General features: G+C 35.6%; 1 non-coding gene across 1 annotated transcript; it reads right to left on the bottom strand.

Annotated features, from left to right (window-relative positions):
- Positions 1-6,473: 6,473 nt before the first annotated feature.
- LOC113750956 lies at positions 6,474-6,580 on the bottom strand. The gene has a single exon (XR_003464721.1). It is a non-coding gene; the product is annotated as a small nucleolar RNA R71 (small nucleolar RNA).
- Positions 6,581-16,961: the final 10,381 nt, after the last annotated feature.

Raw genomic sequence — 16,961 nt, 5'->3', positions numbered from 1 at the left:
TGTTTATTTTGACTAATACTCCTGTTTTTCCCCCCATTTTTTTAGCTCAAGTAAATTTAGCATTAATAATTTGTGCCGATGGTTAAATTTTCTTTAACTTGTGTGCGATTTCTTCTCTTTGTCTTGTCTTTTTTTGTTTTATTTTGCATATTGATAGAGTGTTTCTTAAGTTACTATTTTAAAGTTATGATAATCATATCTAATAAAGGAATTATTTGGATAGCAGATGCCTAATGAGAGACTCATTTAGATGGCCTCAGATGTGAATTTTTTAAAAAGCATAGTCAATATGTAACTGTCTAAATGCAAGGGGTAAAATAATTGTGATTGTTTATAATCATATGGTAAGTTGAGTATAATGTAAGTTGTTTACTAGTACTCACTAGGTACCCGCTAAAAGAACGCATCTATTTGCTTAGTTGTTTTTTAAAAGTTATACTAACTACTGATGCTCTAAAAATATTAAAGTGAAAACTGTTAGGTATGCTAATATAAGGAAATTAAGACTTCAATTGCTATATATATGATATGTTTTACAAAGAAAATTAAAGGAAACTCTTTAGTTATTTAAAAATAGTATATATCAAACATAAAACTAATTATATACTAAGATTAGTTTTATAATAAATTTATATATTATGCTAATATAAGAAAGCTAAGAGTTGGTTTCAAACAGTGACATTTAAATAAATTCTCTAATCAATATCTAAGTATGATAATGATAAATATGTTTGGGGCAAAGTGATGAAATTTGATTTAAAAAGTAGGACTTCATATATAAATTTAAAAAGCTTTTAGGGGCCTATATATATTTTTTAAGAAGTTTTTTTGGGGGGGGGGGGACGGGCGGGCGGTGGCTACCCATGCCCGCTCCCGCTTAATTTCATCCCTGAAATCATAATCATGTAGACGTGTGCTGCTTTCCTCTTGTAGTGATGCCTAATCAACCGTTACCAATTAGAATTTTTATCGAGTTTCCTAATTAAAATTAATTATAGATAAGGCACATTTAATGTCAACAAAGCTACTAAACCACCAAAGAAAATCACATTAAACCAATGCACTAATGGCTCAGAAGTGTTTTTTATTTCCTTATATTATATAGGAATGAGTTTGGGTAAAAGAATGGCTTTGGATTTCAACTGCAAGAATAGGGGTATTTTGGGATGGTGAGATTGTTTTGAGTGTAGATATAGTATTGGGTACTACTTAAGTTAGCATATGTATTCTAGTGTTTACTAAAATGTCCTTGTATTTTAAAAGATGCAGTGATGATTTGTTCAAAGGTTTGGATATTTTGGGAATGTGAGATTATTTAAGTAAGCTTAAATAGACTATCAGTGCTCACATTATTTAATTAGACTATCAGTGATGTTTAAGCTCCTTAGGTTGTGGTATCCCTAACTACTCATGCAAGTGCTATATTTGGATCATTGAGTACTACATCTAGACTAGTTATGGTGTAATTTTCTTATACATTTGAATCCTACTTTCGTAGTGAATCAATTATACTTATAACTAATCCATACCTATTCTCATGGTTATGAAATTAGCTACAAGTTCATTTCTTCAGTGAAATTACATGAAATGAATCACTAAAGACTACATAGGTGCACCTCTACTTTCGTGAGTGTACTCCCTATGTTTAGTACTTTTTGAACCAGTGTTGAATCTCAATTTTCATTGTAGAAACAACACCTTAGATAATCACAATCAATGGTACCAGATTAATTATGATTTAAAGAGCCAAAGTGCTAAATAACTTGCTCAAATCATAGCAATCAAATAACCAAATAATAAATACTAACAATTATAGAAAGTTCAACCAAACCCAAGGCATAAACTTTAGAGACATATCCTTATACTATATAAGATTGAGTTTTGGTCAAAGAATAGGTTGAATTTCAACCGCATTGGTGGGGGCTTTTTGGGAATGTGAAATATTGTGTATTAGTTTAAAAGCTTTAGGTACAAGTTAAGGAAGCATGTATTTGGATATGTTTACTGAAATGACCCCATTTTAATACATTTAAAGTTGTCATTGATGAGCCATCTGGGTATTGATGGAATGTTTAATTAGTGTACAACCGTTTTTGCATTTTGTACAACCCATATTTGTTTGTGTGTTGGTGTAATTACCAGAATATCCCTTAACTACCAATAATTCCCCTTTTCAACCACAGATAACCGTTTGAAATGTTGCTTTGTTTGAAGCGTTTGAATGGCAATCGGATTTAGGAAATGAGCCAACGATTTCTCTATCAATGGTAGGAACCCATTTCTCTATCATTTATAATTTGCATTTATGAGCCACAAACGTTGGTCAGTTTATCCCCTTTCAGTTTCAGAAGTTAAGTTTTCCCTTTTTGCCTTTGTCTACAACGATTTGTCTCATCGTTTTCTCTTCCATCCGAGATTAACTTTGAAATTACCTATTATTTCGTCATTAATTACACCCAATTCAATTGCCTAACCGTTGGTATGTTAATTAGGGGTGGCAATCAGGTCCGTTTTGGGTTGGCGAGTCGGGTTGAAACCCTAATATAACAGAAAACCCGCTGACCTGAACCTGACCTGCCAACCCGAAACGGGTCAGAATACCTGACACGAACCCGAAAATTTCGGATTGCGGGTTGGCGGGGGTCGACCCGAATTGACCCGAAACTTATTTTAATTTATTAATTTATCACTGTAATTTCTAATAAAATCAATTTTGTACAAGACTAATTACATAATCAAGTAATAAAAATTTAAATAAACAATCCCAAACCAAATTTAAAATAAATTAAAACACTGTAAAAGTGTTTTATCCCAAACCAAATATAAAATAAATTAAAACAGTATAAAAGTAAAAAATAATATAATACATTATTTGTCCAAATATAATAATTTCACCTTCACACAAATTAAATAAATTCATTTAGGACTAAGTGATTAATGCCTTTGAAAAAAAAGAATAACTTAGTTTAGTTAGATAAAATAATTTTTACGTTTATTAAATTATTTTTAATTCATAAAACTGGTTATCGGGTCATATCAGGTCACCCACGGGTTGACCAGAATTCGACCCATTTTCTTTTCGGGTCATCGGGTTCGACCCGATTCTGATCCGAACCCGCGAAATCTCAACCCAAATCCATTAATTTCGTATTAAATTCATGTCATGTTTTCAGGTCGTGTCGGAAATTGCCACCCCTAATGTTAATACCTAAACGGTTAATTATCAGTTTCTCCTTGTTCGCATTCTAGGATTGGGATAATTCTACATGGTTTCATACTAATCAGCTCAGAATGCTCTTCAGTCCCAGCTACTCCTGGTGGTTCAGCGTGAGGTTAGATTTCACCCCCCCTCCCAATTTTTCAGTTCCTCTCTTAATTTTATCGGTGTGTTCTTAGTACCTACAATTAGCAACTCTTATCGCGTTGCCTAACCCCAATTGGTCTGAGTTGGTTATAATCTTATAGGTTTGCAGCAATAGCAAGTAAGAGCTCTCGGTGGAGATTCTGGAATAAGGTTAGCTTTCTGTGTTGCTTTGCCTTTCTGCATTATCTACCTTCAATTTGACACAGTTTCATTGTAACGCTGTGTGAATTGATTGATTATATCATTTATCTTTTCATACTAAATTTTATTTCTTCTTACAATGTACTATTATTTGTTCAACAAAAAAACCTCCTTCCCCACAAGGACCAAACACCCACGCGATGCGCGGGTACTCCCGTCTAGTATTGAACACAAAATTCAGAACTTGCATATCAACTAAACTTAAGAATCTTATACAAAAGATAAAGAGTTGGAGAAGAGATAACCCATGTCACTTGAGTTTCAACTCCTCCTTCTTCATCTCCATCTCCATCCTAATTGATAAAAGTTTATTTTACGTATTTTTAAGTGCATTTTATTAGTTAATTTTGAGTTGATTATTTAGTTTTATAAATAAAATAAAGAGGTTTTTGGTAAAATTATATATTTTTGGTAAAAGTGGATAATATTGCATTTCTATTGATTTTAATGGTAAAAACTTCATTTTTATACAGGAATGATGATTCAATCACCAAAGGATGTCAAATGAGGTAAAAAATAGAGATTTGGTGATGAATTCAAGTGGCAACAAGAAGAATGAAGTGAAAAACGTTCAAGTGAGGAAATGCAATACAAGTCAGTTTTGACACTCTTCAGTATTTTGACCATATCTGGAGCTACACTTATCAGATTGAGGTGATCTTTATACCATTTTAAAACTAAGAAAGCGACCTACAATTCGTATGAAGACATCGAAATCCATTTCTGCCATCTTCATGGGCAAAACGTTGGAATACAGAAGCTGCATTCTGTGGTCGGAAGTTAAAACAGAGGTTTGAACAGGTGACAGTATTTCGATCATATCTCAGGCTACAAAGCTCCGATTTGGATGATTCTTGAAGCATTGGAAAGCTAACACAAAGGGCTACAACTTTTGTGTTTTGCACAAAAGCTAGTTTGGCATTTATCAATGAGAAAATCGCAGTTGAAATAAGGCCAGAGTGAAAACGCGAGTATACAAAACGCGAGTTATGCCGCGTTTTGTGTAGGCGCGTTTTATAGCCGGAATTCTGCAATTTGACTCAGCCAATTCTCTTGTGTTCACACCACTTTCCAGCTATAAGATGCAAGGGAATTCGGTGCACATGCTTCAGAAGACAAAAGGGCAAGAAAAGTGGCTTATTTTCAAGTCAAAAATATTGGTTATTGACAATTATAACAAAGTTAGATTTGGGGAATCAAAAGTTGGAATTTGACTTGGAAAAATGAGCCTTTGAGTAGTTTTTATGCAGAGACATTGAGGGAGGTCTGGACATCCATTCGTAGCTTAGCTTCTTACAGAAAAACATATTCTCTCTACCTAGGACTTGCAAGGGGCAATTGGGATTTCATCTTGTAATCATCTAAGTTCAAGACAAAGGAGATTTTTGGAAGGCTTCACCATATCTTGGCTAAGACTTTCTTTACTCTGTTTGTATTTGTAATTCATGATGATTCACATTAATGAAGTTATGAGTGTTTTATCATTCATGAGTAGCTAATTTTCTTTATCTAGGGAGTAGATGAAGCTTATGGCCAAATGATATGAAGTGATTGTTATTCATTCTTGTTATGTCTTGTATTAACTTATCTACTTGTGTATGTTGGATTACTTGTTGTTGCTTGATCACCAATAGCAGGTTTATAGTTATTTTTATTCATTGAGAAATGGTAAAAATAATGGAATGACACAAGTAGAACTTGAGTTGTATATTCATGAGAATAGAAATACGTTCAAGTGGATGAAATCTGCATTTCATGTGTGAATAAGAACAGATTTAGTATTTACCAAGAGATTAGGAAAAACTAATCTGTTTTAACCCATTATTATCATGAGAATGTGATTTTGGTATTTCTGGAAATGAATCCTTGGTTAAACAAGAGCAGTAACAAGTGTTGAATTAATTCATTTTAGATCTTTTGTGTCATAAGTGGAATCTACATCCCTAGATCTTAATATTTAGTGAATTCTACTCCTATTGTGAAATTGCATTTATCTAGCTAAGAACTCTTGTAGTTGAATTAAAATCTGAAGTTTCTGCTCAAATTAATTGTGAGTCTAAATAATAGAGTAAATTAGTATCTAATAATTGTTTTAAATTGCTCCTCGTGGGATCGACCCGATACACATCTCGTACTACAATTGCGACCTGTATACTTGCAGTCCAACGGGTGTAAATTCGGAATTAAACTTGCATTGATAAAAAAACTCCCGTCAAGTTTTTGGCGCCGTTGCCGGGGAGCGGCAATATTAGAGCCTAATCATCTTTATTAATTTAGACAGATTTATTTTTTAGATTATATTTAATCTTATATTGTAATCAGTTTTTTACCATTGAAGTTGCATAATATCTCTTATTTCTGTTTGTAGTGTATGCACCGGGCGTCTCGGGAAGTTACACCTTTCGATCCAGAAATTGAGAGGACACTACGTAGACAAAGGAGGCATCCACCACAGCAAGAGGAACAAGAGATTCGGCAACCTATAGAGGAAATCTCAATAGATCTACTATTTGAGGAAGAGATGGCCGAAAATGACCCAAATAGGCGAGTTCTACGAGATTATACTCTACCGGGAACACAAGGATCTCAAACAAGCATAGTAAGGCCTACGGTAAATGCTAACAATTTTGAGATTAAACCATCACTTATCCAAATGGTTCAACAATCTCAATTTGGAGGTAATGCAGTAGAAGATCCTAATACACACTTAGCTACATTCTTGGAAATTTGTGATACAATTAAAATGAATGGAGTTAGTGATGATGCTATAAGACTAAGGTTGTTCCCATTTTCATTGAGAGATAAGGCCAAACTTTGGCTACACTCTCATGCTCCTAATACTTTCACTGGATGGGATGAACTATCAAGAGCATTCTTAAATAAGTATTTTCCACCAGGTAAGACTGCTAAGTTTAGAATGGATATCACTGGTTTTAGTCAAATGGAAGGAGAATCATTATATGAAGCATGGGAAAGGTTTAGAGATTTGCTTCGGAAATGTCCACATCATGGACTGCCGGAATGGTTAATCATACAAACCTTCTATAATGGTTTAGTTTTTTCTACTAAAACTATGATCGATGCAGCTGCAGGTGGAGCTTTAATGGGTAAATCACCCCAAGAGGCTCATAATTTGATAGAAGAAATGGCAGCAAATAACTACCAATGGGCCAATGAGAGAGGTAATACAAGACGTCACGCAGGTATGATAGAAATGGACACTCTCAATATGCTGAGTGCTCAAATGAATAATGTGATGAAGTTATTGAGTAGACAAGGTGGAGTTAGCCCAAGTTCATCTAATGCTCACGTAGCTTGTTGTTCTTTCTGTGGAGGTGAACATGATATTAATGAGTGTGTTGATTCTGAGCAGGTACAATTTGTCAATAATTACAACCGAAATGCTCCAAATAATCCCTACTCGAATACTTACAATCCGGGGTGGAAAAATCATCCAAACTTTGGATGGAAAGATCAAGGCAATCAACAAAGGCCAACCAATCCGCCGGGATTTCAACCAAGGCAACCACAGGCTGAAACTAAACCAAGTTGGGAGATCGCGGTGGAAAAACTTGCTAAGGTGACTTCGGATAGATTCGAGCGAGTTGAGGGGCGGTTGGACCAATTAGCTGGGATGTACAGAAACTTGGAGGTTCAAATTGGTCAAATTGCCAATGTGATCAACAATAGAAACCCTGGTGAATTACCAAGTAAAACCGAAGTGAATCCGAGAGAGCATGTCAATGCAATCATTCTTAGAAGCGGTAAAACGGTTGAGGGATTTGATTTTGAAAATTCAGGTGGTGAAAAAGACAAGAAGCAAGCAATTGAAGGGGAGCAAGAAAGTCAAAATGATCATGTTATCATTGATATTGATGCACTTCATCCCAAATTAAATTCTAATGTGATACCTTTTCCTCACAGGTTGAAGAAAGATGGACAGGATCGGGAGTTTGAAAAGTTCTTCAAAATGTTTAAACAATTGCACATTAACATTCCTTTCATTGATGCTATAACACAGATTCCCTCTTATGCACGTTTCTTGAAAGACATCATGTCAAAGAAGAGGAAAATTGTAGATAATGAGATGATAGCATTAACGGAAGAGTGTAGTGCATTGATTAAAAATAAACTCCCTCCTAAATTGAAAGATCCGGGAAGTTTTTCTATTCCTTGCACTATTGGTCAATTGCATTTTTCTAATGCTTTATGTGATTTAGGTGCAAGTGTGTCACTTATGCCGTTATCGGTTGCCCGGAGATTGGGACTTCAAGAGCTAAAAGCTACCAATATTACATTGCAATTGGCGGATCGGTCAATCACACGTCCCATGGGTATTTTGGAAAATGTGCTCATAAAGGTAAGACAATCTATAATACCTGTGGATTTTGTTGTCTTAGATATTGAAGAAGATGTGAGAATGCCAATTATTCTAGGACGACCGTTTTTAGCCACTGCACGAACTATAATTGATGTAGAAAAAGGTAAGCTTATATTACGGGTTAATGGTGAGGAATTGGAATTCAATTTGGATAATAAAGAAGGGAGTATAGAGCCTACTGCTCTTGTGTCTAATATGCCATATGATGAAAAGGTCAACCAAGAAAGGACCGAAGAAGTTAAATTTATAAATGTCCTTGGTACTAACTTTCATGGTGTAGGAACAAAGGAGGAGAAGATAAGGATGGAAGTTGGCTTAATAAATTCTTCATTCCATGAAGAAAATGGTGAAAAGTTGAGCCAATTCAGAAAAGACAAGCAAAATCCACTCCAAGGTGAAGTTGAGCCTCTCTATGACAAGTCTAATATTCCTCCTTGGCATTTGAGGAAATTGGACTATGAAGATCAATGCATGGTTCACCACATGGTGGATTGGTTCGGGAGTTTCGACCCATGGGGAGAAAATCTCTCTCTAATGCTCTAAAGTGATTCAACTTTTTCAGTCGAGCCAACGACTATAAACAAAAGCGCTAATTGGGAGGCAACCCAATATTTAGGTTATATTTGTTAACTTGGTGTGATTTTGTGGTTTGAATCAATGTTTTAGCTAAATTGTTGTTTTTGTAATGTAGGGTTGGCAATTGAAGGCAAGGATGACCAATTGAGTACAAAAAAGGCGAACTTTGATCAAACAACTCAACCCCTCGATTTGCGTTAAAGGTGTTTTTGATTCATTATAAAGGGGTAAAATGCATGTTTTTAATGTTTTACATTTGTTCCAGCCATTACAATTGGCAAACAAATGATCTATGATGCATTTTGAGTCATTGGGGTACCTTTTGTAATTTTTCAAAAGTTGAAATTCTGCTAAAAATCGAAGCAGAAAACGCGTTTTCCAAGAAAACGCGACTCAAAGTCGCGTTTCTCAGAATCGCGTTTTCAATTCTGCGCCTGCAGAAAAGAAAACGCGCCTTCAAAACGCGACCTCAAGTCGCGTTTTAATGGAAGTCGCGTTTTCAAGCCTGGATCAAGACTCAAAAACGCGACTTCAGAAACGCGACTTTGAGTCGCGTTTTCCAACACAGTCGCGTTTTCATTCCTGCAAGATTTGTGCAGGAAACGCGACTTGAAAAACGCGAGTTGAAGGCGCGTTTGTAGTCGCGTTTTCTGTGTCTGAATATAGCCTTCAGAAACGCGATTTCAGCCTTTCTTCTTCACTTCTCCAATTTTTCCAGCCGCGTTTTTCCCTCTTCCTTCTACCCAACTCACAAATTTTCATTTATACTCCATAATCTTGCTAAAAATCATCACCCCAACACCTTTTGAGCTTCATATACCCCTTTTAACCGATTAAAATCCAAGAAAAACACCTCAAATCAGGTTTTTGAGGGATTGAAAGTTAGGGTTCTTAAACTCTAATTTCTTCAATTGGAGGTCAATTGGAGGTTGTTTCATAGGGCTTTTTGCATTTTTAGCATCACCAAACATCCTTCTACGTGATTGAGGTAAGTTTGTTCATCAAATCTTTTGATTTTAGAAGTTCATATTTTTTATCCTGAGCTATCTGACATCTTTTAATTTCGAAAATTTGATGAGGTTCATGGCTATTTGTGATTTTATTCATGATTATTATGATTGTTTAAGCATGTTTAAATGTTTAAATGTAGCAATTTATTGGTTTTCAAGTACTTTAAAATTCACAATTGCTATATTTAGATGAAAATTGGAAAAAGGAACTAGGATGTTTTTGAGCCATTGGTGATGTTAAATTATGGTTAAAAATGGTAATTTGATGATGTTTAAACATGTGCATTGTGTATAGTGAGTAATTTGGTTGATTTGGTGAGTTAATTGGCTTAATTTTTGCCTAAGCATGATTATAACTAAAAGCATATTATTATTGAAATTCTCAATAGTTATAATCATAATTGTTGCTAATTTCACTGATTGGGTTATAATTATTGCATATCTTGTTTCAATTGGTGATTTTGAGTAATTTTTGGGCATAAATTTTGGTTCTGCTTATTTGGTCTTATATATTAGTTATTGGACGTGTTATCACTTGAAGGAATAAATGGGAGATTATTTGGATCATTTTAGGATATTCATGGCTAAATTTTTAATTGTGTCCAATTACATGTGGTTAATTGCAATATTTTCTAATAGGTACTATGCCAAGGGGAAGACGTGTGATAACCTCGTCCTCTAGCAGTGAGGAGAGGGAGGAAAATGAACAAATGGAAGTATCTGAAGAGGAGAGTTCACCTTCTCCTCCGCCAGCCAGTCGTCAACCTGGTGAGGGCACTTCTCGTGGAGCGGGAATGTCCGTATTTGACAGTACTCGATTCAACACTCGCAGGAATCAGGAGTGGCATGAGGCGCGTGCTAATTTGGAATTTTTGTTTGAGATGCACGTTAGTCCACCAGTTGAGATGATGTACAACATCTCAGAGGCTTTTGCTCAGCTAGGATGGGCTCCGATTCTCACCCTTCCAAACCATTACTACCCAGACTTGGTGCGCGAGTTTTACGCCAACATTGAAAGTAAGGCGCGCCATAGTGGAGAAATAGTTGAGTCCTGGGTGCGTGGAAGACGAATCACCTTGTCACGGCAAGATTTGGCTGCTATTTTGGGGTGTATGGATGACGGACGTCCAGTAGACTTGAAGAAGGAGTTTGTTCCCCCGAATAGGAGGTGGGATCCCTCATTGGCCATGGCTAGGTTTGGTCTCGAGTACCAACCTTTTCGCTCTACCAGAAAGGAGACCATATTGGCGAATGTATTCGAACCTCGTCATCGTCTTATCATTTACATGATGGCTCACAATGTCATCCCAAAGAAGACGGGGCACACGGAGGTCCGCAAGAGCGATATCTACTTCTTGGATTACATGTTCCATAACCGGACATCTCCATATGCTCGGATTTCATTGCCTAACATCATCATCAGCCACATTAGGTCTACGGCGAGGCGTAAGACAACTTCCTTCAAACTATCATTTCCTCGTCTACTGACTTTAATCTTTCCCCGTTTTGAGGTTCCCTTGGAAGGCATGCGGCGGGAGTATGTTCCACCACGTGCTGAGATGACTATCACTACTCTTCGCCGCCTTGGTATTGGCACGGGAGACATTCCACGCCCTGTTCAGGAGCGGAGACAAAAGGCTAGACATGGTCGGGATGAAGCTGGACCTTCTACTGCAGCACCACCTCCTCCTCCACCACAAACTAATTGGCAGCGACTTTTTGATCATATGGAGGACTTTGCATTCCAGTTCGCTGACGTTAGGAATCGTCTAAGCCGAATTGAAGATCATTTGGGCATTCATCCACCGCCCAATCGTGATGCAGAGGATGACGATGATGCCGAGGGGGATGACTGACTTGGCACACTGCAGAAGCTATCTTTAGTTGATGAACTTGCTTGCCTAATTATCTTAACTTGTGGAACTTAAGATGTTTAACTTCATTTTATTTTTCTGTTTTCTATGTGGTAGGTACTTGTATTTTGACAGTGGTTCGTGATTAGTGGCTGATAAGGATCTCAGCCATTGACTTGGGGAGTACTTCTTTCTTTTCTTTTCTTCTTTTGTTTCATTTCTTCCCTACACATTGAGGACAATGTGTAATTTAAGTGTGGGGGGGAGAAATATGTGTGATACTTGTGGTTTTAATTTTGTTTGATATAATTCTTGTGCTTAAATGGTGTTTCTTGTGGTTGCTGGCAGGGAGTTTTAGTCCACTTTTAAGGGGAGACTCTGTCAAAATTTTTCCAAAACCTTATACATATATATGTTATTAACTATAATAAATAAATAAAATTTTGTCACTTATCCTTTTGAAATAAATATATGCGGTTTTGATACTTCTTTTCTCATGAAATTTGGAAATGATTTTTATGTGATTATAATTTTTACATCTATAGGAAAGTATATCTAGTAAAGTGGAGAAAATTATGCCTACATTTTGTATATTTGATGAAAATTCTTCTTTTTATCTAATTTTATAAGATAAGAAATTAATATGGTTAATAAGTGTCATACTCTTCTCATGATTACTCTTAGAGGGAATTTTATTATATATATACATTAAAAAAAAAAAAGGGTTATTCTACTCCAATGATTCTCGTACCGAGTAACCGGGGGTTGGCATCTACAAATGTCGACATTCGCGTAAAAAGGTACTTGAATTAAGAGTATGCAAAGCAACTTGAGTATGTGAAATGTTGAGTAACCGGGGATCTGCATCTAAAAATGTTGATCTTCGCGTCAAAAGGCATTTTTCACAACTTAAGTAATATTTAATCCTTAAAATATATATATATATATATATAATATATAAAAGTAAATTAAATCCCTCTTTAAGAAAAATAAGAAGTTGATCATGAGATTAGTTAGCATCTTTATTGACTATAGGAGTTGCTTGCTTGCGAAATTGGATAAAAATAAGAAGTTGAGTTGAATTGGTAAAATTATGGTATACTTGGCTCTTCTTTGCTTGATATTATGAGTACTTGAACTTAATGGAAAGATCACATAAGGGTTATTTACCTTGATTCAAGGAAATGGAGTTGAAATACTACATATGTTTATTTTCAATTTTTGGATCATTGATGGTTGGAATTTCATATTGCTTGAGGACAAGCAATGATTCAAGTGTGGGGGTATTTGATAAGAGTTTATTTTACGTATTTTTAAGTGCATTTTATTAGTTAATTTTGAGTTGATTATTTAGTTTTATAAATAAAATAAAGAGGTTTTTGGTAAAATTATATATTTTTGGTAAAAGTGGATAATATTGCATTTCTATTGATTTTAATGGTAAAAACTTCATTTTTATACAGGAATGATGATTCAATCACCAAAGGATGTCAAATGAGGTAAAAAATAGAGATTTGGTGATGAATTCAAGTGGCAACAAGAAGAATGAAGTGAAAAACGTTCAAGTGAGGAAATGCAATACAAGTCAGTTTTGACACTCTTCAGTATTTTGACCATATCTGGAGCTACACTTATCAGATTGAGGTGATCTTTATACCATTTTAAAGCTAAGAAAGCGACCTACAATTCGTATGAAGACATCGAAATCCATTTCTGCCATCTTCATGGGCAAAACGTTGGAATACAGAAGCTGCATTCTGTGGTCGGAAGTTAAAACAGAGGTTTGAACAGGTGACAGTATTTCGATCATATCTCAGGCTACAAAGCTCCGATTTGGATGATTCTTGAAGCATTGGAAAGCTAACACAAAGGGCTACAACTTTTGTGTTTTGCACAAAAGCTAGTTTGGCATTTATCAATGAGAAAATCGCAGTTGAAATAAGGCCAGAGTGAAAACGCGAGTATACAAAACGCGAGTTATGCCGCGTTTTGTGTAGGCGCGTTTTATAGCCGGAATTCTGCAATTTGACTCAGCCAATTCTCTTGTGTTCACACCACTTTCCAGCTATAAGATGCAAGGGAATTCGGTGCACATGCTTCAGAAGACAAAAGGGCAAGAAAAGTGGCTTATTTTCAAGTCAAAAATATTGGTTATTGACAATTATAACAAAGTTAGATTTGGGGAATCAAAAGTTGGAATTTGACTTGGAAAAATGAGCCTTTGAGTAGTTTTTATGCAGAGACATTGAGGGAGGTCTGGACATCCATTCGTAGCTTAGCTTCTTACAGAAAAACATATTCTCTCTACCTAGGACTTGCAAGGGGCAATTGGGATTTCATCTTGTAATCATCTAAGTTCAAGACAAAGGAGATTTTTGGAAGGCTTCACCATATCTTGGCTAAGACTTTCTTTACTCTGTTTGTATTTGTAATTCATGATGATTCACATTAATGAAGTTATGAGTGTTTTATCATTCATGAGTAGCTAATTTTCTTTATCTAGGGAGTAGATGAAGCTTATGGCCAAATGATATGAAGTGATTGTTATTCATTCTTGTTATGTCTTGTATTAACTTATCTACTTGTGTATGTTGGATTACTTGTTGTTGCTTGATCACCAATAGCAGGTTTATAGTTATTTTTATTCATTGAGAAATGGTAAAAATAATGGAATGACACAAGTAGAACTTGAGTTGTATATTCATGAGAATAGAAATACGTTCAAGTGGATGAAATCTGCATTTCATGTGTGAATAAGAACAGATTTAGTATTTACCAAGAGATTAGGAAAAACTAATCTGTTTTAACCCATTATTATCATGAGAATGTGATTTTGGTATTTCTGGAAATGAATCCTTGGTTAAACAAGAGCAGTAACAAGTGTTGAATTAATTCATTTTAGATCTTTTGTGTCATAAGTGGAATCTACATCCCTAGATCTTAATATTTAGTGAATTCTACTCCTATTGTGAAATTGCATTTATCTAGTTAAGAACTCTTGTAGTTGAATTAAAATCTGAAGTTTCTGCTCAAATTAATTGTGAGTCTAAATAATAGAGTAAATTAGTATCTAATAATTGTTTTAAATTGCTCCTCGTGGGATCGACCCGATACACATCTCGTACTACAATTGCGACCTGTATACTTGCAGTCCAACGGGTGTAAATTCGGAATTAAACTTGCATTGATAAAAAAACTCCCGTCACTAATCTAGTCAATATACAAGAATGGATTAACTATACTACTCTATACTAATCTAATCTAACACACAGAAGATGAAAGAGCTACATTTCTGCACTCTCCAAGTTCTCCTGTATGTCTCTATTCTCAATATTTGCTAGTTAGAGAGAATTTGCTATCAGAAAATCTGGCTACGTATGGATGTCCAGACATCTCCCAATGTCTATGCATAAAAACTGCTCAAGAGCTCCATTTTTTCAAGTCAAATTCCACCTTTTGATTCCCAAATCTCAACTTTGTTAGGATAGTCAATAACCAATGTTTTTTACTTGAAAATAAGCCACATTTCTTGCCCTTTTGTCTTCTGAAGCATGTGCACCGAATTCCCTTGCATCTTATAGCTGGAAAGTGGTATGAACACAAGAGAAATGGTTGAGTCAAATTGCAGAATTTCGGCTGCAAAACGCGCCTACACAAAACGCGGCATAAACTCGCGTTTTGTATACTTGCGTTTTCACTCTGACCTTCTTTCAACTGCGATTTTCTCTATGATGAAGGCCGAACTGGCTTTTGTGCAAAATGCAAAAGTTGTAGCCCTTTGAGTTAACTTTTCAATGCTTCAAAAATCATCCAAATTGGAGTTTTGTAGCCTGAGATATGATCGAAATACTAACACCTGGTCAAACCTCTGTTTTAACTTCCGACCACAGAATGTAGCTTCTGTATTCCGACTTTTTGTCCATGAAAATGGCAGAATTGGATTTCGATGTCTTCATAACAATTGTAGGTCTCTTTCTTAGCTTTAAAATGATATAAATATCACCTCAATTCGATAAGTATAGCTCTAGATATAGTCGAAATACCGAAGAGTGTCAAAACTGACTTGTATTGCATTTCCTCACTTGAACGTTTTTCACTTCATTCTTCTTGTTACCACTTGAATTCATCACCAAATCTCTATTTTTCATCTCATTTGACATCCTTTGGTGATTGAATCATCATTCCTGCATAAAAATGAAGTTTTTACCATTAAAATCAATAGAAATGCAATATTATCCACTTTTACCAAAAATATATAATTTTACCAAAAACCTCTTTATTTTAATTATAAAACTAAATAATCAACTCAAAATTAACTAATAAAATGCACTTAAAAATACGTAAAATAAACTCTTATCATGGTTTTGTTGGAATAGGTTTGGAGATACAAAAATTCCTCTTTTGGTCTACTTACATGGTGGCTTTTTGATCGAATCTGCCTTCTCTCCTACATATCAGGCGCACTTAATGTAGTAGTTGCAGAAGCTAGTGTTGTAGCAGTTTCAATTAACTATCGGCTCGCCTCTGAGCACCCTCTACCTACTACTACTTATGAAGATTCTTAATTGCAGTCAAATGGGTTGCCTCTCATTCGAATGGTGAGGGTCCTAAGGTATGGCTTAGGGATTATGTTGACTTTGATAGGCTGTTTTTTGGTGGGGACAATGCTGGTGGCAACTTAGCATCAAAGGTTTGGCTGGAGATATTGGGAGGCTTCGAGCTTGATGCAATTTTTCTCAATTGTCCTTATTTTTTGGGGGAAAGAGCTAATTGGCATTGAGCTAATGAAATTACAGGCGAAGGCCTATCTTGAGGGCATCTGGCATTGTGTTCGCCCAAAATCTATGAGGGTTGATGATCCATTGCTAAATCCTCTAATAGAACCAAACCTTTCGAGGCTAGGCTGCAAAAGGTTGCTGATTTATCATTTATATTGCTGAAAAGGATATTTTGAAAGACATGGGGTGGCTTTATAAAGAGGCTTTAGTGAAGAGTGAGTGGGGGTGGAGATGTGGAGGCTGCAAGGGAAAATCATGTCTTCAATTTGTCTTTTCCCAAAGGAGAGAATGCTTTGTCTTTGCTGAAAAAGTTGGCTACTTTCATCAACAAGAATGTTCTGTAGATGCATCTTTAAGTGGATAATCACTTTGTTTATTGTCATTCTTTGAATCATTTGTCTACCTATTTGAAGTTCATTTAGTCTTGTTAATGAAAAGCTCATACACAAGTGTTTGCTTCAAAATATATGAACCGAGCAAGAGAGCATGCATAATTTCCTTCTCCATCTCCCAGTATACATTCGATATTTTGTTACTCTATATTGTTACTTAATGTGAGCGAGTTTTTTGCTATTCGGTTGAACTACTGTAAAATCTTCTTTAACCACAGGTACCAAACACCCGTTCGATGCGCGGACACTCCCCTCCTAGTTATTATTATACTACATAAAAAGCACTTTGATTTCAATGGCTACTTGCGTGTTTTTTTTTAATGTCGACAAGCTACTAAATCACCAAAGAAATTCACATTAAACCAATGCACTAATTGTGAGAACCCATGGATTTTCTTATTTTCTA

The sequence above is a fragment of the Coffea eugenioides genome, chromosome 10 (genome assembly GCF_003713205.1).
Source record: "Coffea eugenioides isolate CCC68of chromosome 10, Ceug_1.0, whole genome shotgun sequence".
Classification (NCBI taxonomy): Eukaryota; Viridiplantae; Streptophyta; class Magnoliopsida; order Gentianales; family Rubiaceae; genus Coffea; species Coffea eugenioides.
This window is presented reverse-complemented; position numbering and strand designations above follow the sequence as displayed.